Source organism: Saccopteryx leptura, chromosome 1, assembly GCF_036850995.1.
Source record: "Saccopteryx leptura isolate mSacLep1 chromosome 1, mSacLep1_pri_phased_curated, whole genome shotgun sequence".
Lineage (NCBI taxonomy): Eukaryota > Metazoa > Chordata > Mammalia > Chiroptera > Emballonuridae > Saccopteryx > Saccopteryx leptura.
The window spans coordinates 114,802,217-114,824,612 of NC_089503.1; the positions used below are offsets into that span (position 1 = coordinate 114,802,217).

Sequence of the window (22,396 nt, forward strand, 5' to 3'; positions counted from 1 at the left end):
AAATATGAAGTAAACAAGGGTATAGTATCTTAGTTCTCTTTCAAATAAATTTTGTAAACCTTTTACTGACCTAATTAGGTTATATACCTTAAATAAAGACTTTCTTCATTCATTAAATAAACATGTTGTGATGCTATATGAGTTACTATCAATTTCAATTTTGAATTACAAAATAAAAAACTGTATAAAATGCAAATTACTTAATTAAGTTACTGTCATGGCATATCATTTATATGGAGAACAGAGAATTGAAATAGATAGTTAAATTAGGGTTTCAAATGTCCATTATTCTCTTTTATTTGGTAAACTTTATCTCCATATATAATTAAAAATTAGATGCATTTACCTATTATTTTCCTAAATAAATAATTTCATACAGTTTACAGCATGTTTTAACATTACAGTTTTCTAGTGAAAAATAAATTACAAGTGGCAAAATATCAAGACACTGAAAATAACATTTACAAAAACATTAACATCTGCCCCAGGATTTTTTATTTGCTGAATGATAGGCAATATTTTACAATATGCAATATCAATTAGTCCTAAAGAATATGTGGGTATAGAAGAAAATACCCATTTTTAGCTACAAAATAGAAAGTGTTTTGAAATTATTTTTACTAATTTACTAAGTGTTACATCTTGGGAAAATTACTTTGCTTGGATAAGCTTTGATTTCATGATTTTAAGATGAAAATGATAATGCCAGGTTATGTAAATGATACTAAGATTATATTAAAAATAACAGCATAAAAATAAAAATAAATAAAAATAACATCATACTATTAATGATTATAGGCACTTGTTAGATCAATTACTAATGTTATTTAAATAAATAGCATTTTTGAATTTAATTAATAAATATACAAAATCTTTCTCAACTTACATTGTTGATAATAAAGCCATTATATTGTTGAAGTAAACAAATTCAATTAATTATGCAGAACATATAAATATATCATTTTAAAAATATTATTTACATTAAAAAGTAGAAATGTGAAGCAGGAATAAATTCTAAATAATCAATGGTTTTATTTTAAAATTTTTTGAATGTCTACAAATATTAATATGTATTACTTCAACTAATTCTATAGGGAACCAACATTTGTAATTTTCTTACACTCTATTTATTTTCCATTTGGCCTATAATTACAACATGTGTGCTATCAGAATGCTCCCTGCTGAGAATCCTCACTAAATAATTGTACTATATGGCATATAAAAGGTTTATATTCAAATTGTTATTTTGGTTTCTTTAGCAACACAGATGCACCTGTTCTCAACACAATTAGGATGGGATATATTGAAGGTAATCAAAACAAATAATGAAAAATAATGACAAATGGTTTGCTTGATTTGGAAAATAAAGCCTAATGTCTAATCAGGCATTGGCAAAGTGTTGATAATGATGCTGTGTAAAATTAGCATATTTAATGAAAATTGATTTTGTTTATGTACAGGGGTAATGGATAGGCCTGCATAATTTCTGGGCCTTGTGTTTTAGGTATTAATTATTATTTCATAAATTACCCAAGACAATTCAAGCCAAAGGTAACATCTGTTTGGCACTGAGGAGCTACTTAGATTTAATTTTTCAGTTCAAGAGAAATAGCTATAGAGAGTTTAATAAACTATTCAAGGTCAAAAAAATAGTAATCTGCCTTCATTAGGGATCTTTAATCTACTGCAGCCCAGATCATCAACTAAAGGAGTTTACCAGTAAAATAAATCCTTGTTCATATGTTATAAGGAGACAAAATGGGAGAATAAAGAATTAGAAAAAAAACCTGTTTTTTTTAATAAAAATAATCTCCTCTTCAAATTTTTTAAAAATTTATTTATAATTGCTTAACTAATGCTTCCTTGCAGGTATATTCACTCGTTATTTTTCTCACTTAACTCAAAACACAATAAAAAGTACTTTGCAATGCTTGTGTCATCAAATTGTAAATAATTCTTTGACATAATATTCACACCTGAGAACTTTATGCATGTGACTAAAATTGAATTTAATTTTTAAAAATTCAATTAAGAAAGAAAGAAAGAATATAAAAATTGTGTTAAAAGTCAACCCGTATACCAATATTCAGATTGTTAAGCCTTCTAAAAATTAGCTAATTTACGCATCTTTCATATTTTCATAGTGTTTTGCATTTTAAAATTTATTGTAACATTTAATCTCACTCCAAACAATAATTACAATAGAGATTTCATTAACATTGTTATCTCACAGTTGAGGTAATTGATACAGTGAGAAAATATTATAAAATTCACATATTTAATAAAAGTCAGTCTTCTGAGTAGAATTCAGGAGGGTATGGCTAACCTGTTCTTTGCTCACTCAAATAATAAGTCCACTGTGAATCTTAGAGTAAGACTCAGTCAATAGTTGGTGAAATGAGTCAAATTGAATTCTCTTGCTTCTTTTATCATTCATCGCATCCTCATTTAGATACAGAATGTTGTGTATGTTTTCCAAGTACACTTCTTTTTCTTTTTTCAGGGGAGTGTATGAAAGCAGTTCCCCACTACCACAAATTATGCAGTTGAATTTTCCCTATTTGTGGAAATTGCAGGGGTCAGCACATTCGGAGTGCAATGAGTGAGCCTCATCCTGGGAAAACCACCTTCATGATCATGTTATCCCCCCTGCCAAGTAAGTATCCAAGTACACTTTTTAATGAAATTTTGCAATTTAATGGAAAATTATCTTAGGCACTAGTTCATTAAATGACTCTGGATGACAAACATTGAGGATATTTGTCTTCTTTTAGATAATAAGTTATAATAGTTGTTAAAAAAAACATAGCATATCATATTGAAGACAATGAATGTATCTAGCTATAGTTTTCTTAATATCTTGTAATACACAATTGTACATTCTAAGTAGTCTGTCTATAAACCCATACAGGATTAAAAAAGAATAAGCTTTAATATTAATAACAATTGCATATTTTATTGTAAAATTTTAAAGCAGTGTCTCTTCTCTGGTGTAGCATGCATTTTAATACCTTTTAAGAATAAGATTTCACCTGACCAGCAGTGGTGCAGTGAATAGAGTGTTGGACTGGGATGCGGAGGACCCAGGTTCGAGACCCTGAGGTCTCCAACTTGAGCATGGGTTCATCTGATTTGAGCAAAGCTCACCAGCTTGGACCCAAGGTCGCTGGCTTGAGCAAGGGGTTACTCAGTCTGCTGAAGGACAACATCCAAGGCACATGAGAAAGCAATCAATGAACAACTAAGGTGTCACGATGAAAAACTAATGATTGATGCTTCTCATCGCTCTCTGTTCCTGTCTGTCTATCCCTCTCTCTGACTCTCTCTCTCTCTGTAAAAAAAAAAAAATTACTTGTTTCAATCACACCCAAAGATAGATGAACTTAAGGGAATAAATTTTGTTTTGACACATTATTATAAAGCAAACACTGGGGAACAAAATTTTTGTTGCACCCACAAAAACACTTGTTCTTACCTAATTCAAGCGTGCTGATCTCAAATCTCACATTAGTTTTTCTCTGTAAGCTACAGTTTCTTTTTTGCAATTCAAGATTTTAGGTTTTCATCTTATTGTAAAATTTTCAACATTTAGTTTAACATAATGAAGTAGAATGTCTTCTTGGGAATCATCTTTGTGAAAATATAATAATTTATGTAATGCAGTAAATACACTAAAAATATGATTGCATTAGAATTTGTCTACAATTTTGAAATAGAACATATTAAAACATTTATTTAAATCATAAAATTTGTGCAAAACTTATTTAAATTCTATTCAGGCAAAAATTGGCGTTTGTAGCTCTTGAGTTTGTGTACTTGTTGAGGACAATCTTGTTTGATGCTCCAGCAATAGTCTGCTTATCACTAACAGCTCTGAGATTTTTGGGAAACTTATCAAGGTGACTGTATAGGAAGTGAATCTTAATTCTCATGTTACATCCAATGTCACAGAAAGCCAACAGCATCCTTTAAACAGAAGTTCATAGTTTTCTGCATTTTTGTTGCCATGCTGCTTTCTCCTCCTTATTCATCTTCCTGGCAAATTCTTCATTACGGATGAGGGTTTGAATTTGAGATCCATTGAATACACCTGCTTTTATCTTCTCAAAAGACAAGGCAGGAAAAGCAGAAATAATATGTTGAAAGCATTCATTTTCTCTATTCAAAGCCTGAACAAACTGCTTCATTAAGCCAAGTTTGATGTGATGTGGGGGAAAATGATCCTGTCTCAATTAATCACAAGTTCATTCACAATATTTTGCATCCCTACTTCCAGAGCTTCATGTTTAGGCCACTCTTTCTGTGTCCAGTGTTTCTCCCGAGCTCGGCTGTCCCACAAACACAAAGCAGGGATACTTTGTGAAACCTCTCTGTTGTCCTAGCAGGAAATTTACCATTTTAAGATCCACACAAAGGATCCAGTTATGCTCCTCATACTTCAGAAAGTCAAGGACAATTTTTATGTCATTATAATCTTCTAGCAGATGAGTTGAATAACCAATGGGAACCACTGCATAAACATTACTGTTGTGTAGGAGAACACATTTCAGACTCCATTTAGAGCTGTCAAGAAATAGCTGCCATTCTGTTGGACTCTAAGTGGTAACACCTAGCTGTCTGAGAAGACTACTGATATTATGACAGTAAACAAAGTGTTTGTCTTAGGAAAAAAAAGTCCACAAGTTCGCGCTTCCTGAAATGGGATACTTTAGCTGACTGGTGAAATACATTCTTTTCTTGAAACCTGGAGGCTAATAACACAGCTGCTTTCTTTGATAGGCCCAAATCTCTTAATAAGTTATTCAATTTTGGTTGGCTAAACTGTTGAGGGGTTAATGACTGCTTGGCATCAAAAGAAGACCCTTTAGAATTTAGATTCTACTACCATTTCCTCATGTGTCTTATCAAAATACACTTGATCACCATGTTCACTTTCTTCTTCCTTAGAAGAAATAAAACTATTGAAAACTGGAACTGAGAGTGTCTCAGTGTGGGATAGGTCATATTGCTGAAGGAATATTAGGATATGTGATCATATGCTGTTTTTTCTTGCCGATGCCCTTTGTATGGGTCAGACAGAAATAACAGTCACTGCTCTGGTCCCTAGGTTCAGCCAAACCATGAAAATACCAAAAGGCATTCCTTTGCATTTTCCTTTTGTCCAGTCACAAAGCATTTCCTCACAATTATGACACACAATATGAGGAGCCCAATGCTTGTCTTGATCGACAAGGGGAACTTGAAAATAGGCAATATTTGTACATGTCACAAATGATAAAATATTGCACCTTTGACATTGAAGTGTGTAACAGCCACATATATAACAGAATGTGTCAGGACTATTCTTACATTTATGCTTACTTGAAGAAGCCATGATTTAATCTTAAAACAAAATAAGAGTGTGTTTTTATTAGATAACATTTTTTTTACATTTAAAAACAACTGCAATTCTGTAAAAGTGATGTTTGTAAAACATTAATTGCCTTGTGGTTATGTTCAATCTAAGAGTCATTGCCCTTTAACTCCAATTTAAAAACCAATGCATGCTATTAACTGTAACAAAAAGAAATTAAAATTGCATAAAAACTAGAGCATGCACCAAAGTACGGATTTCAGATTTGGAATCAGCGATGCAGAAATATATAGAAACAGTCTAAAACTTCATGCAACAGAAAATGAAAAAAAATTTTCCCCAGTGAGTTATTATTCTGTTGTGATCCACCCCTAAGACCTTTACTAAAGTCCCTGCCTAAATAAAAGACAGGATAAACAAATGGGACTATATCAAACTAAAAAGCTTTTGCACAGCTAAAGACAACAAGAACAGAATAAAAAGACAAACTACACAATGGGAGAACATATTTGACAATACGTCTGATAAGGGGTTAATAACCAAAATTTATAAAGAATTTGTAAAACTCAACACCAGGAAGACAAACAACCCAATCCAAAAATGGGCAAAAGACATGAATAGACACTTCTCCAAAGAGGACAAACAGCTGGCCAATAGGCATATGAAAAAATGCTCAACATCATTAATCATTAGAGAAATGCAAATTAAAACCACAATGAGATATCACCTCACACCAGTCAGAATGGCGCTTATCAACAAAACAACACAGAATAAGTGCTGGCAAGGATGTGGAGAAAAGGGAACCCTCCTGCACTGCTGGTGGGAATGCAGACTGGTGCAGCCACTGTGGAAAACAGTATGGAGATTCCTCAAAAATCTGAAAATCGAACTGTTTTTTGACCCAGCTATCCCACTTTTAGGAATATACCCCAAGGACACCATAGAATGGCTCGAAAAGGAGAAATGCACCCGCATGTTTGTGGCAGCATTGTTCACAATAGCGAAGATCTGGAAACAGCCCAAGTGTCCGTCAGAGGACGAGTGGATTAAAAAGCTTTGGTACATATATAATATGGAATACTACTCAGCCATAAGAAATGATGACATCAGATCATCAGTGACAATTAATATTAATGTAAGTCATATGGACCTGTGTGCTTATACAGGGCCTTAGGTTCCCAACAAAGAATTGACAGCAATGTACTCTGAAGACCATTAAGTTAGATTTGGGAGGACTGTAGCACCTCTGAATATGTAGTGCTGGTGGGACAGGCTTTTCGGTGCTGAAACAAGTCAGAGACTGCCTGATTGGGATGCAACCACTGCACTCAAAATTGAGGTGCTGTGAGTGAAAATAAATCTGTGGTCAAGACCCAAGATGTTGCTCAGAGAAAAAAAAATCCTCCTGAACTACCTATGCTTTCATTTCTTACAGGAAATGCAGCTCTACTATAAAGTTAGGGAACTACCCTCTTCATATATGTAGTCACTGAGTGAAACAACATTGTGTGACAAGTGACTGTAATGACTAAGAACTGTATTAGTTTGTTATGTCCCCCATCACAAAGTACCATGTACTGGATAACTTAAACACATAAATTTATTTGTTAACAGTATAATGGAGGCTAGAAATATAAGATTACAATTTCATCAATGTGGGTATCTTCTGTAGACTCTCTCCTTGGCTTGTAGGTGGCCATCTTCTCTCTGTGTCTTCATGTGGTCTTTGCTCTGTGTGTGCTGTGTCCTAAGCTTCCCTTTCTACAGGGACACCAGTCATGTTGGATTAAGGCCCACCTTACTGGCCTAATTTTACCCCTTTAAAGACCCTAATCCAAATATAGTTGTATTGTAAGATACTGGGGGTTAAGAGTTCAACATATGAATTTTGGAGAGATAATTCAGTCCATAATAAGTGATAAGAGAAAAAAAAGGGTATTATGGGATAAGTACAGCGAATACCTTTTTAGATGGAGGGAGAATGTGCATTTCCCCTAGGGAGATAGCCTTTCCATTAAAACCTGAATGAAGTAAGGAAGCAAATCATGTATATTTCACAGTTGAAGGTATTCAAGTATAACAAGCAGCACCTACAATGGCTGTGTGTCAGAAGTCCAGGTTATGAAGGTGAGGACAGTAGAATGAGGCTAGAGAGAAGGTGACAGATTCAATTATGTAGGGCAGTGTAGATTATGGTTCAATATCTGTTTTTAATGTATTTCTTACAAATTGATCAAAGGCATATAAGTCAAAGGTTATATAACATGACTTAAATCCTTCTACAATTAGTTATGTGCATTATTCTTTAAGATCTAGTGTGAAGTCTGAAGGTCTAAAAATTATTTAAGTTAACTATATAAACAATATCCATGAAGGAACACTTAATGGAATCCATAACTTTTGTAGGTAAGGTGCAAAAGTAGTGCTTTTTTATTGTGTGAAATACTTCTTAATGAAAATGTTTGACATAAGAAAGTCTGTGAGAAAGATTATCAAATCACTGCTTTATAATACATCATTGGTAAATTTCACTTTCTTTTCATTAAATATTTAATTGGAAACACACTGTGCAGTTGCAAAACTCATCAGAATTTCATGTTCAGTCTCTGAAAAAATAAGATATCCAGAGACAGAGAAATTATAGAAAAACATGTTTACACCCTGCTCCCTTATTATAGAAAATGATTATTTGACAAACAAAAAACTGTGGTTGTGAAAAATGCCAGAATACATCTGCAGATGCAAAATAGCTTGATTACACTCTACTTCAATTGGGAGTCCAAAGACAGCTGATTCAGTGAGTGCGAATTAAAACCGGCTTTTGAAAAAGAAGTTGTCAATGATTCAATTTTCTAAGGAAAAAAATGTATAAAGGAGATTTTAAAAAGAATCTAAAATTGTCATCTTTAGAAACACAAATATCCTCAACACTAAAGACTTACTCTGGACAACATTTTAGCAAATATTTTCCTTTTAAATTTTAACACATTCTGAGCTTTATAAGTTTGGGGAGAAAATGACCTATTTTCTCTAACTAGTCAGTTTTCTTCTTTTATCAGAAATAAAGCATAAAGAAAAATTGTGTCGCATTTTTCTTTAATAGAAAAAAAAATCTAAAGTTTCTCCCCCTCAAAATGAAAATCATTCTATCTGCCCTTTCTGAAGAATTAAAATTTTAAGTTATATATGTGTGTGTGAATATATATTGCTTTGATAAATACAACTGAAATTCTTTCAACTAGAGTATTTGCTCTTAGAAAATTTTCCTAGTGACCCCAAATATAGGTCTAGAATTGAACTAATGGTTTTGAAGAATCTTATACTGAAGCATATAGCTGTGGGGAAATCTGTGCTTAGGAAACAGGATGCTGCTATGTACACACACAATCAAAGGCTGATTAGAGAACAGAGTAAGTTCCAAAATTGTTATATTTTTCTTTGTTTACTGATGTAGTCTGCAGAGTAATAAGAAACATGTGACAAGTTACCCCTATCACCTCAGACAAGACTCAGCCAATCAAAGAGTTATGTAGTAAAATATTCTGTCTTCTGGCCCCATCTGTGCCAAAACATCAAATTCTCTAATTTGGGGAGAAAAAAATTGGAACACTGAAGAAACTAGTACTGTCTCTTTGGGCCTTTTGCTTGCACCATTAAAGTGAGAGAACAAAAGCTTTGTTGTTGCTTCTCATGGGCTCTTTGTTCTAACTGGCCACCTTAAGCCCTGACGGCACAGTGCTTTCTGAAACCACAAACTGATACAACCCAGAAGACATATGATGGCAGCTTTACTCTGTATGCTTACCATTTATACAGATTTTAAAATAACATCCAAATTCAATAATGAAAATCAATGCCATCCTTGAAAATAATCCATTTTTAGAACCTAGCATAGCATACTTATCAATTTTTTTGGTGTTATTAAGACAACACCCATACATATTGACAACGTCTTTTGCATCACCACAGTCAGAAGTCAATAGTACTTTGGGGATATAGATATGTCATCAAAATTATAATTCCTTAGTATAGCATAAATCGGTTGTGTTTTTCTCCAATAATGTTACCACAGATGTCATGGAAAGTTTGAATATCACTAAATCTCTCCTAAATTGTTGTTCTAGGTTCATAACTCACAATCTGACAAAGTTGGGAATTTCTCTATAATTTTCTATTTCACTTCATGGTTATTATAAATTTTCCAAAACATTGTTCCATGCGTGCAACCTCAGGTAGGAAAATGAATGTTGCAAGCTTGTACCTTTGTTTAGAATTATCTATTGGCAGGCACAGGCAAAGAGAATGAAACCAAAAGTCACCAAGTTATCCAATATTTACCAGAAGCAAAGAGTAGCTAGCCTATTGGAATTTGTTTTACTCATAATTTGTGAGTAATAAGAATGTAGTGGAATCAACCCACTTTAATCCTTACTGTCAGTCCAGACAAACAATTCCATCAGAAAGATAAGAATACGTTCCCAAACTTGAAGACTAAACATTTCAGCTTGACTGATCTTTGCAATGGGAACTGGTTCAGATATTTGTAATAAAACAATACATGGCCACTTGTAATCTTATTTCTGAAATGACTGAGTCCCAACTCTATTTACTTTGAATACTCATCCTCTTCACTCCCCATGCATGTTGTGTGGGAAGATGCAAATTCCAGAGCCTGACTTGAATTCCCTGGGTGGGGCAAGGAAAGGCTGTGTCACAAGGTCCTTACTATTTACCTGACTTAATTGCCAACCCCAAACACTCTTCTCCAAGTGAATGGAGGTTGAGAAACTATACTAGATCTAATGGACTCTTGTTTGATGAAGCAATGACTCATCTGTGCAGTTGTTTTGGAGGATAGATATGGCTTGGAAACCAACCACACCCAGCCTCCTGATGGCCTGTACACATACTGTTGCAATTTCTGTTACTGGTTACCTTGTAGTTTGTCATGTTTAATCTAAATACTGACTCTGTGATGTAGTAACTATAATTTTTTCTTTTCCCTTCTCTTATAAATAAAGAAACTAACATGCAGGATTCAAAGTTGGTGAGTGGCTGTGTCTGATCAGAAGCAAATCTGTCATGGGTTCAATTATATAAAATCCATATTTAATTTATGCTATAGGCATTATATTAAGAATTTTTTCCAATGGAATTATTATTACCAAATTGTTAAAGATTGTAAAATAAAAATAAGAGTTTTAACAAAATAGAAAAAGGTTGTTTTTTCTTAATAGGATTCTTAATGTTAACCTTTAAATAGTTGTTAAAGTAACTTTTAATGAAAGCACCTCATTTTATTTCAATTCTAAGCTCTCTTAACTCTAAACAACTACAAATATTGACATATTTACACATTTGGATATTGAAAATCTCAGTAGCAATAAAGTTTGTCTTCTTTAAAGTGATCAGTCTGGTATCAGAGAGTAAATAATACTAATAAACTTTGTGACATTCAGTTCCTCTGGTAGCATTATTCTAGATATGACCAAATCATTTTCATAATGTAAATGCTTCATTTATTTTATTTATTGGTATTGCTTGGCAAATATTTTTCATTGTCTTATCTTAATATGTAATTTCAGTTCTACTTTTATGCATTGTATATGGGGATTTTTTAGAGTAAAAAATTCCTTCCTATTTTAGCCACTTGGCATTTCCTCAGGTAGTGGCATATGTATGTGGGAGGATACTTGCTATGTAGAATGAATACAATCAATCATAATGCATTCTCGAAAAGCAGCCTCATGTTCACAGAGAAAGGAATAGGACAAAGAGAAAAGAACATCAAATAAGGAGGTAAAAAAAATTTAAAATGTTCTTCCGGTGAAGAATTGAGTTGATTTTTCTTGAGAATATGCTATCTTGTTAAAAATCTCTAAAAGAAAATAATAACAATGTCATAAGTAGAGTCAGAAGAAGGATATGGAGGTAAGAAGTCCTTAGATACTTCAATGTTATTTTGTTTTCAGATTCACTCTCCCATTTGGTCATTCATTCATTAATATGCACATAATTCACTTAATATTTATTGAATTGATACTCTATTCAATGAATGGTAATACATCTTGGAACATTTAAAGATCAAAGTAAGTTTTTTTCACTTCTTAAAGGGTTCAGAATAGGTTCTTAAGTTATTTTTTTCTCCTAAAGATCTATTCTACACACACATAAAATGGAGGTGAGTTTGAGGCTATATGTAAGAATACAATAAAAATCTACATTTTCTTTACCAGAGAGGTCATGAGTAATGTAAGAAAGGAAAAGAGGAAAGTTATGGACACTTCAAACAGAAATTTATTCATATTGTGTTTCAAGGAATAAATCAAGGGTTTGATAAATGAATAGAAATAAGATGGTGTCAAATACAGAAACTAGAGATATCTGGTATGAACTATTCATTGCATCTTGTCTTTGTGTCTGCCTCCATTTTCCAGTTGTATTGTTTTTAGAACTTTTTGGGTTGGCATCAGCTGCTGTTTGTAAACTGCTATGGGCTATTTGGTCACTGTTCTTTTTGCTATTTGTATAGGCATTTTCTATATCTTAACTGGGTTAGGTGTGAGGAGCCCTTCCTTAAGATATCACCGTAACAAGGGTTGTTAGTTCCTGAACTGATGGTGTCTGTATCTGGCCTCTGGATGTGCCCTCCCTGGACCTTCTTGGCCAAAGCCTGGTGCAGACCATTAGGGGTTGCTGCCTATGACTTGCCCTTATCTACCTTTTTGGAGCAACAGGCAATCTAGATCCTGTGGCTGGCTCTGATGAGCCCAGGTGTCATTGTTAATATCAACTGCACTCTTAGGCTGGCTTTTATCTACTTTTGGCCTGGAGTATGTTTGTTTATCTACTTTTGGCCTGGAGTATGTTTGTTTAAATGCTGCCTCATATTTGTGGCTACCTGTTGGGCTCAGTACTATAAATCAGGGGTTAGGTAAGGTACTGGATGTGGCTTGCCCCTTAGCCTCAGGTGTTGTTCTATTCAGACATCTATTTTATTTTATTTTATTTTACTTATTTTATTTCAATTTTTCTTCTTTTTCAGCCCTTGGAATGGTGAGGCCACAGGAGTCCAATGAGTGTGACCTCTGTGTTCTTGAGATGTGGTCTGTCTGCAGGACCACCTCCACCACTGCTGCTGCCTAAGGCTTTTGGGCACGGGCGTTGCTGGCGCCTGCCCACTGCTGCAGCTGCTGAGGCTTCCACCGTGCCTCCACAGGTGGGACTGTGCACATGTCCAGGCCTCCACTACGGCCGGTCCCCGGCCTCCACCCTGCCCTGTGGGTGACACTGCATTCGCACACCCAGCCACAAGCCTCGGCTTGTCTGCTGGCCTCAGCCCAGTGGTTAGGGTGACTGTCCGTCAAAGTGTTTCTCCCTGTGCTTCCTAGATTACACTCTCTTTCTACTATTCCAGTCTTGTCAGCTCTCTTCATCCCCCAGACCCCTAGGTGAGTGGTTGTGAAAGAGGTTTTCTGTGTGGCCCTTTTAAGACAAATCCTGGGTCTGAGAAATTTGTCTCTTTCTCGCAAACAGTATCCTGGCTTGTTTCACAGCTAAATACTGTTCGTATACCTCTTCTAGTCTCTAGGGCTGTAGGCTGGGGCTCTGGTCCTGGGTCACAGGACTCTCCCTTCTATGGGAAATCCAATCCACCATGCGAGTCCCGCTGGGCAGCCGCTCACTCCCGAAAGTTCGGCAGCCCTCTCCACATTTTCGTTTTCCCACCAGTCTCAGTGTGGCATCTTTGGTGATCTTTGGTTATAGATTCCTCCTGTGTTAGCCCAAAGTTGGTTTTTCCAGATGATTGTTCTTAAAATTAAGTTGTAAACCACTTTGGTTCTGGGAGGTGGAAATTGGAACGTTTGCCTACTCCATTGCCATCTTGCCACCCCCCCCCCCAGTCTATTTTTATGGATTGATTTATTTCATCATTTATGTCGTGTTTTCCAAATATATTATGTAACTGAAAATTTTGATCAGATCTCAAGCAGGTATTATGAATTTCAAATTTAGAATGTTGAATGTTTTTATATTTCTATAAATCTTAAAGTCTTGCTCTGAGATGCAATATGTCACATTAAAACACTTTCATACATTTAAGGCTTGCTTTTCAGTGTTATTAGGTAAAGACAGAACACTATTTTATCTAACTTTAATTATACTCCACCTCTCATGTCAATTCCCATCGCTATCTTCCTATCTCTGGGAAATCATTATGACTGGCTGCAGTAACTCTTCTTTTGATTTTGCCTAAAACTGTTTTTTTGTGTTTTTTTTTAAGTAGGTTTGAGGAGCAATAGACTTCTTCTAGCTTGTTTCTTCTATCTCAGGGACCATTGTTCGGCAAGCCCAATCTGTGATATCTGATGACTGCTAGTTCATGTATAATTCAGTTAATTTCTTATTTTAATGGGAGAGTAAAACAATTACTTGTTATTCTCTCTTGAGCAAAATTAGAAATGTGGGAGAAGAAAATTATAATTATACAAATTTAATATTAAAAAAACATTTCCACAAAGAACATATTAAAAATTTGACATTGAAATTTGAATTTATAATGTAAAATATATGAAATGAAAACACACATTTATGTGTGTATATAGAGAGAAGATTGCAAATCTGCAGAAGCTAACACATTTAGTTCATAAAATTGAGTAGTGACTATTATGTAAAGCTTGAGAAAATGCATGATTTATTGTATATAATGTACCTCTGAAGTCAGCAATTTAAAAATAATTTTTTTAACTCTCAAACATTTACAAATTAAATTTTGTTATTAAGTCATAAAGATGTGTGTGTCTCTGTGTGTGTGTGTGTATATATATATATATAATTATGTAGGCTAAACAACAATGGAATGCTATGATAATAAATAGTGGATAATATTTATAGTTTAGAAAAATTTTACCTCATATTACTAAACATGACTATACCTTATATCATTAAATATGAATTAAAAGAAAAGTAAAAATGAAAAGAGAGAGTGGTGTAGTATTTTATTAAAATGACAAAAATTTTAGAAATAAAAGTATGTATTTTCTTATTATACATATTTAAAAAATTTTTAATATTTTATTCTTTTATTAATTTTAGTTGATTTATTAAAAACTACATTTACTTCCATGGTCTTTACAACTTTAATATTTTAATATAATTATTTGTCAGATAAATTTTAATTATAAAGTGTATTAATACTTCTGACTTACAACTACATTTTTTGAAAGCAAAACAAACAAACAAAAAAAAAGTAACCAGATACATGAAAGCATGGTCAAAAATGGCCTGTACAAAAATAAAAATGTATTTCATTTTAGGGGTTATTTTATTATCATATTCATACCAATTTTCACTCCAATGTAATTTTATTTGAAAAAAATTAAGAAGGGGTATTAATATATTTAAAATATAAAAATAAAAAAGTCTAATATGTAGATTCTTTATTAAGTAATTATGATGTTTTAGGTCATGTATATTATTTTAATTCATTTGTTTAGTTTTGCTTTTCTGAAAGTATATTAGCTATTAAAATTATTTTACACTTGAACAAGAATATAAGTTCAAGTAGGATATTATTGCATTTCTTGAAAAACTTTGAATAATAATTATGTTGTAAGCTTTACTAACTTCTTAGCTTAATTATGCTGTATTTTCTCTAATAGGATGTTAGTGCTAACCAACAATCAGTAGGGAATGTGCTTTGAGTTGTTTTCTTCAGTAATTAGTAAGGTGATTGAATATCCACTAAATAAAACTGGAGAATTTGTAAAGACCACTTGGGAGAACGTGTGCATTAAACACCCATAGCCTTTCTATAATCACTATGCTTTAAAACCTAATTAAACTCAAGAGAATTCAGTTTAACCAAGGAGAAACAATAAAGCAATAAAATGATTTTCGGATAAGTTTGATACTTGTAATCCAATATTCTTTGAGAGTTAAACCCTATGATTATAGTTTTAGGAAAGGCAAATGAACTACTTGTAAAATGGCAAGCTCTGAATTTCAAATTAAATTGCTAATTTTATCTACTAGATAAAATCATTAGAGACTACTTTGAAACAGGAATACTGACTTAAATATATTAGTTTCAGTAGCTCAAAAAATTGATATTATTTTCCTTTTTATATTAAAATATGAAATAGTATATATCTTATGATTTTGAGCTTTACTACAACAGTTTAATTTCATATACTAATTAATCTTAATTTGGTAATTATATCATATATAATAAAATTTAGACTAATTTAAATTATTTGAATAAGACTATTTAAATTAACAAAGCAAATATTTCAGGAAGATCATAAAAATCTAGAACATACTTCTATCTGAGATTATCTTCTGAAAATTAAAAATGTATACTATGTGTTTTTTTCATAATGGCAATTTATCTCTAAATGTCTAGATCCTTACCATTCCAAAAAAAGTAAGCTTTGCCATTTAGGAGAAATATACGCCAAAAGAAAAATAATATAATTCTATCAATTAATTCAAACACCATTTGACTTTTTTGTTTAATATTTGTTTCACCAATGTAAAAGATAATTAACAAATGCTGAGGAAAATTATGGAAAATTCAATTATTGGTTTATAAACAATCAAGGATACAACTATTATAAAGAGATTTAATAAAAATTGTTAGCAATTTTATTTCATGGCAATATAGAAATGAATTTTAAGACCATCATACTTTTATTTATTAGAAATTAATATCTTATATAGAAACAATAAGTTCTAAATAAAATTTAAGATACCATGCTCATGTAATTTAATGGTATTATTATAACTTAAGTTCCTCTTCTATTTAGTTAGCTATTAGGTTTCTATTTTCTTATAAAGATATATTATTTCTATAATAGCTTCAAAGTCATTTACTGCATTGCAAAATAAAATAGAAATTTAATATTTATGGTAAATATATTTGTATTTACCATATATATGTTTAGATATTTTTTTACAAATTTTACCTTTAAAATTTGTAAAAATTTAAATTTTTATGTCAAAAGTAAACACACAGCCTAGCATTTTAGACATATATCAATAAGACAAATAATAGCTTATTCAAAATTTTACTGTTAGGTTTTTCAAAAAATATATACCTTTTGTTTAATAAAGCTATGAATACTGCTGAGTATTTATTTATTATTTAAATATTTATTTATTTATTTTTAAAGGGAGAGGAGGGGAATAAGAGCAGGAAGCATTAACTCCCTCCCATATGTGCCTTGACAAACAAATCTGGGAATATTTTTGTTTCTGTTTTTAAATTGATTGTGTTTACATAGATTCTAGTGTCACCCCGAATGCACCATCCATTCCCCATATTCCCCTCAACATCTCCATTTCCCCCCTCCAACAGCACCCTCCACCCTTCCCTTCAGGTTTTATTCCTTTCCTCAGTTCACATTGTTCCCTGGATTCCTCAAATGAGTGAAGTCATATGATATTTTTCTTTCTCTACCTGGCTTATTTCACTCAACATAATAGTTTCCAGGTCCATCCATGTTGTTGCAAAGGTAAGATTTCCTTCTTTTTCAAAGACCCATAGTATTTCATTGTTGGTATCTATGTACCACAGATTTATAATCCACTTATCCACTGACGAACACTTGGGATGATTCCAGATCTTCTCTATTGTGAACAATGCTGTCATAAACATGGAGGTGCATCTTTTTTTAGAATCAATGTTATGGTGTTCTTGGGATATATTCCTAAAAGTGGGATGGATGGGTCTAAGGCATTTCCATTTTTAATTTTTTGAGGAGTCTCCATACTGTTTTCCACAGTGGCTGCACCAGTCTGCATTCCCACCAGCAGTGCAGGAGGGTTCCCTTTTCTCCACATCCTCTCTAGCACTTATTCTGTGTTGTTTTGTTGATGAGCGCCATTCTGACTGCTGTGAAGTGGTATCTCATTGTGGTTTTAATTTGCATTTATCTAATGATTAGTGATGTTGAACATTTTTTCATTTGTCTATTGGGTATCTCTATGTCCTCCTTGGAGAAATGTATATTCATTTATTTTGCCCATTTTTTGATTGAATAGTGTCTCTTCCTGGTGTTGAATATTAAAAGTTCTTTATAAATTTTAGTTCTTAACCGTTTATCAGACATATTGTCGAAAATGTTCTTCTTTTGTGTAGTATGTCTTCTTATTCTGTTCATATTGTCTTTAGCTGTAGAAAAGCTTTTATTTCGATATAGTCTCATTGTTTATCCTTTCTTTTTATTTTACTTGCCCATGGAGATAAATCAGCAAATATATTGCTGCGAGAGATGTTGTTGAGCTTACTGCCTATGTTTTCTTCTAAGATGCTTATGGTTTCACGACTTATATTTAAGTTGTTAATCCATTTTGAGTTTATTTTTGTGAATGGTGTAAGTTGGAGGTCCAGTTTTATTTTTTTGCAGGTAGCTGTCCAATTTTCCCAACACTATATATAAGAGAGACTGTCTTTACTCCATTGTCAAATATCAATTGTCCATAGAGGTGTGGATTTATTTCTGGGTTCTCTGTTCTGTTCCATTGATCTATATGCCTGTTCTTATGCTAGTACCAAGCTGTTTTGAGTACAATGGCCTTGTAGTATAACTTGATATTAGGAAGTGTGATACTACCTACTTCATTCTTCTTTTTTAAGTTTGCTGAGGCTATTTGTGTTTTTTGGTTCCATATAAACTTTAGAAATATGTGTTCTATATATTGGAAGTATGTCATTGGTATTTTAATTGGTATTGCATTGAATTTATAAACTTTTTGGATAATATAGACATTTTAAAAATGTTTATTCTTAGGCCCTGGCCGGTTGGCTCAGTGGTAGAGCGTCGGCCTGGCGTGCAGAAGTCCCGGGTTTGATTCCTGGCCAGGGCACACAGGAGAAGCGCCCATCTGCTTCTCCACCCCTCCCCCTCTCCTTCCTCTCTGCCTTTTCGAGGTACAAGCCTTTAATCACTTTGGTTAAATTTACTCCTAGGTACTTTATTTTTTGTTGTTGTTGCAATAATAAAGTGGGTTGTTTCTTTAATTTCTCTTTCTACAATTCATTGTTGGTGTATAAAAATGCCTCTGATTTCTGTGTATTAATTTTATACCTTACCACCTTGCTAAATTCATTTATCAGGTCTAGTAGTGTTTTGACTGAGACATTAGGGTTTTTTATATACAGTATCATGTCATCTGGAAATATTTTTACTTCTTTTTCAATTTTGATGCTTTTTGTCCCTTCTACTTGTCTGATTGCTGTGGCTAAAACTTCCTAAACTATGTTGAATAAGAGTGGTGAAAGGGGGCACCCCTGCCTTGTTTCTGATGTTAAGGGGATTGCTTTTAATTTTCCCATTAATTATAACTTTGGCTGTGTGTTGGTCATAGGTGGACTTTATCATGTTGAGGTATGTTCCCTGTATTCCCATTTTGCTGAAAGTTTTGATCATAAATGGGTGCTGGATTTTATCAAATGCTTTTCTGCATCTATTGAAATTATCATGTGGTATTTCTCTTTTGTTTATGTGATGAATCACATTGATTGATTTATGAATATTGTACCATCCTTGCCTTACCAGAATAAATCCCACTTGATCATGATGTATGATTTTTTTCATATATTGCTGGACCCAGCTTGCTAATATTTTGTTGAGGATTTTAGCATCTATATTCATCAGGGATATTGGCCTAAATTTTCTTTCTTTGTGTTGTCTTTGCCTGGTTTTGGAACCAGAATTATGCTTGCCTCATAAAAGGAGCTTAGAAGCCTTCCTTCCTCTTGAATTTTTTGAAATAACTTGAGAAGGATAGGAGTTCCTTCTTTGAATATTTGGTAGAATTCACTAGTGAAGCCATCTTGCCAAGGATTTTTGTTTGTTGGGAGTTTTTTAAAAACTGTTTTGATCTCATTTGTTGTAATCGGTCTGTTTAGGTTTTCTGATTTTTCCACATTGATTTTTGAAAGATTGTATCTTTCAAGTAACTTGTCCATTCTACCTAGGTTGTTTAACTTTTTGGCATAAAATTCTTCATAGTATTGTCTTACAATATTTTGTATTTCTGTTGTGTCAGCAGTTATTTCTCCTTTCTCATTTCTAATTTTATTAAATTGAGTCATCTCTTTTCTTTTTTCTAGGTAAGTTTGGTTAAAGGTTCATCGATCTTGTTTACCCTTTGAAAGAACCAGCTCTTGGTTTCACTGATTCATTGTATTTTTTCTTAGCCTTTATGTCATTTATTTCTGCTCTGATCTTTATTATTTTCTTCCTTCTACTACCTCTGGGCTTTACTCGCTGTTCTTTTTCTAGTTATTTTAGATGCAGGGTTAGGTTGTTTATTTGAGGTTTTTCTTTCTTTCTAAGATATGCCTTTAGTGCTATAAACTTTGCTCAGTACTGCTTTTCCTGAGTCCCATAAATTTTGAGTTGTTGTATGCTCAGTATCATTCATTTCTAGGAATTTTTTTATTTCTTCTTTGATCTCATTGTTAACCCATTCATTATTTAATAACATGCTATTTAATTTCCATGTGTTTGAATATTTTTTAGTTTTTTTATTGTGCTGTAATTCGTGTTTCATGCCATTATGATCAGAGAAAATGCTTGATATGATTTAAGTCTTCTTAAATTTGTTGAGATGGTTTTTGTGCCCTAACATATGGTCTATCGTAGATAATGTACCATGAGCACTTAAAAAAAGAATGTATATTCTGTTGCTTTAGAGTGAAAGGTTCTGAAGATATCTATTTAATTCAGTTGGTCCAGTGTGTCCCTTAAGTCTGCTGTTTCTTTGTTGATTTCCTTGTTTGAGGATCTATTTCAGGAGTTGGGAATCTATAGCTTGTGAGTCAGTTATGGCTCTTCTGATGGCTGCATTTGGCTTGCAGACAAATCTTTAATAAAAAAATAATAACCTTAAAATATAAAACATTCTCATGTATTACAATCCATTCATTTCCTACTGCTCATGTTTATGGTTCTGGGTGGCTGGAGCCAATCACAGCTCTCCTCTGAGACAACACCAAATTTTTATTGGATAATATGTTTTGAGGTCAGGAAGTAAATTTTCCTCCTTTTAATCAAGCAGTCAGCTAGCTAATTGCAGAAACCCTTTTGATGAAGAAGATGGCTAAAAGAAAAAAAGATGAGGAGTATCATACTTTTCAGCAGGAATAAACAGAGGAATTCAGCTTTGTGGAGAGAGCAGGTTCTGCATTGTGTCTAATATGCAATGATAAAATTGCATCAATGAAACTGTCATATATAAAGCAGCACTTCGACACGCACCATACTACATTTGCATTGAAATATGCAGTGGGGGACATCAGGAAGAAAGCATGTCAAGAACTACTATGCACAGTGCAAGCTAGTTAGCAGGAACTCCATTTTTGAACCCAACAAGGTGACTGGAATTTGACTAGCTTTGCTGGTGCTTTAGCAATTGTGAGAAATGGAAAGCCATTCACAGATTGAGAGTATGCCAAAACATTCATGCTTGATGTTGCTAATGAACTTTCTGACAACTTTTTGGATAAAGAGAAGATAATCAAATGAATAAAAGACATGCCTCTGTTGGCAAGAGCTGTTCACAATCGTACCATCAGGATAGCAAATCAAATTGAGGCAACACAAGTGAAGGACATAATGCAGTGCCATTCTTTTCTCTTGCTTTGGATGAGTCAACAAACATAAGCTATTTATTCCATTCAGCGTGATTGCAAGGTATGCTGTCATTGACACATGATGTGAGGAAAGTCTTGCTATTTTGCCTATGAAAGAGACAAGAGGGGAGGATTTATTCAAGTCTTTTACTGAGTTCGGTAAAGAAAAAAATCTACTGATGAATAAACTTATTTCAGTGTGTACTGATGGTGCTCCTCGCATGGTGGGGAAAAACAGAGGATTCGTAGCACTTCTTTGTGAACATGAAAAGAGATGCATCCTAAGTTTTCACTGCATCCTACATCAGAAGGCGCTCTGTGCTCAGATGTGTAGCGAGCAGCTTGGTGAGGTGATGTCGCTGGTCATTCGGGTGGACAACTTTATTGTTGCCCGAGCTTTAAATGATCGCCAGTTTAAAACACTGCTGGATGAAGTTGGGAATAATTATCCTGGTCTGATTCTGCACAGCAATGTGCATTGGTCATCAAGAGGGAGGGTGCTTAGCTGTTTCGCAGCTTGTCTGAGTAAAATCCAGACTTTTCTTGAAATTTAAAATGTTGAGCATCCTGAGTTAGCTAACACTGAGTGGCTCCTGAAGTTTCACTATCTCATGGACATGACTGAACATCTGAACCAGCTCAATGTGAAAATGCAAGGCATTGGAAATACAGTCTTATCCCTTCAACAAGCAGTGTTTGCATTTGAAAACAAGCTGGAACTCTTCATCACCGGCATTAAAACAGGGAATTTACTACACTTTGAAAAACTGGAAGAGTTTAAAGATGCATGCATAGCAAGTGACCCTGCTCAACATCTTGATCTCCTGCAGCTAGCAGGTTTCACATCTAATCTCCTGCAGTCATTCAAAGTGCTCTTTGGAGAATTTTGTGAGTGCACTTGTTTATTTAAGTTCATCACCCATCCACACGAGTGTGCAGTGGACAGCACCGCTCTGAGTTACATCCCCAGTGTCTCCATCAGAGATTTTGAGCTGTAAGCTGCTGACCTGAAGGCCTCAGACATGTGGGTATATAAGTTTAAGTCACTGAATGAAGATCTGGAAAGACTTGCATGACAGCAAGCAGAGTTACAAGCTAACATAAGTGAGGAGAAATGAAAAAAATTCAACCCGCACCAGCTGATTGTCAAAACTTAGAACGAGCTTCCCAAGACTTATTGTACTTTAAAAGTATTGGTCTTACATAAAATGCACACATTTACTTGTATTTAGTGTGAAACATATTGTATGGCTCTCAGGGAATTACATTTTAAAATATGTGGCATTCATGTCTCTCTCAGCCAAAAAGGTTCCTGACCCCTGGGTTAAGCTGTCCTCCTGGAGCTCCTGGAAAGTGACTGTGAGCGAAGCTCTCTGTGCAATTCTTTTAATACAGATCCT

The 22,396-nt window shown here is 33.7% G+C and overlaps 1 non-coding gene across 1 annotated transcript; it reads right to left on the minus strand.

Moving 5' to 3' along the window:
- Window positions 1–2,500: 2,500 nt before the first annotated feature.
- Window positions 2,501–2,664, minus strand: LOC136390016 (U1 spliceosomal RNA). Its single transcript, XR_010748545.1, has one exon. It is a non-coding gene; the product is annotated as a U1 spliceosomal RNA (small nuclear RNA).
- Between the last annotated feature and the right edge of the window lie 19,732 nt (window positions 2,665–22,396).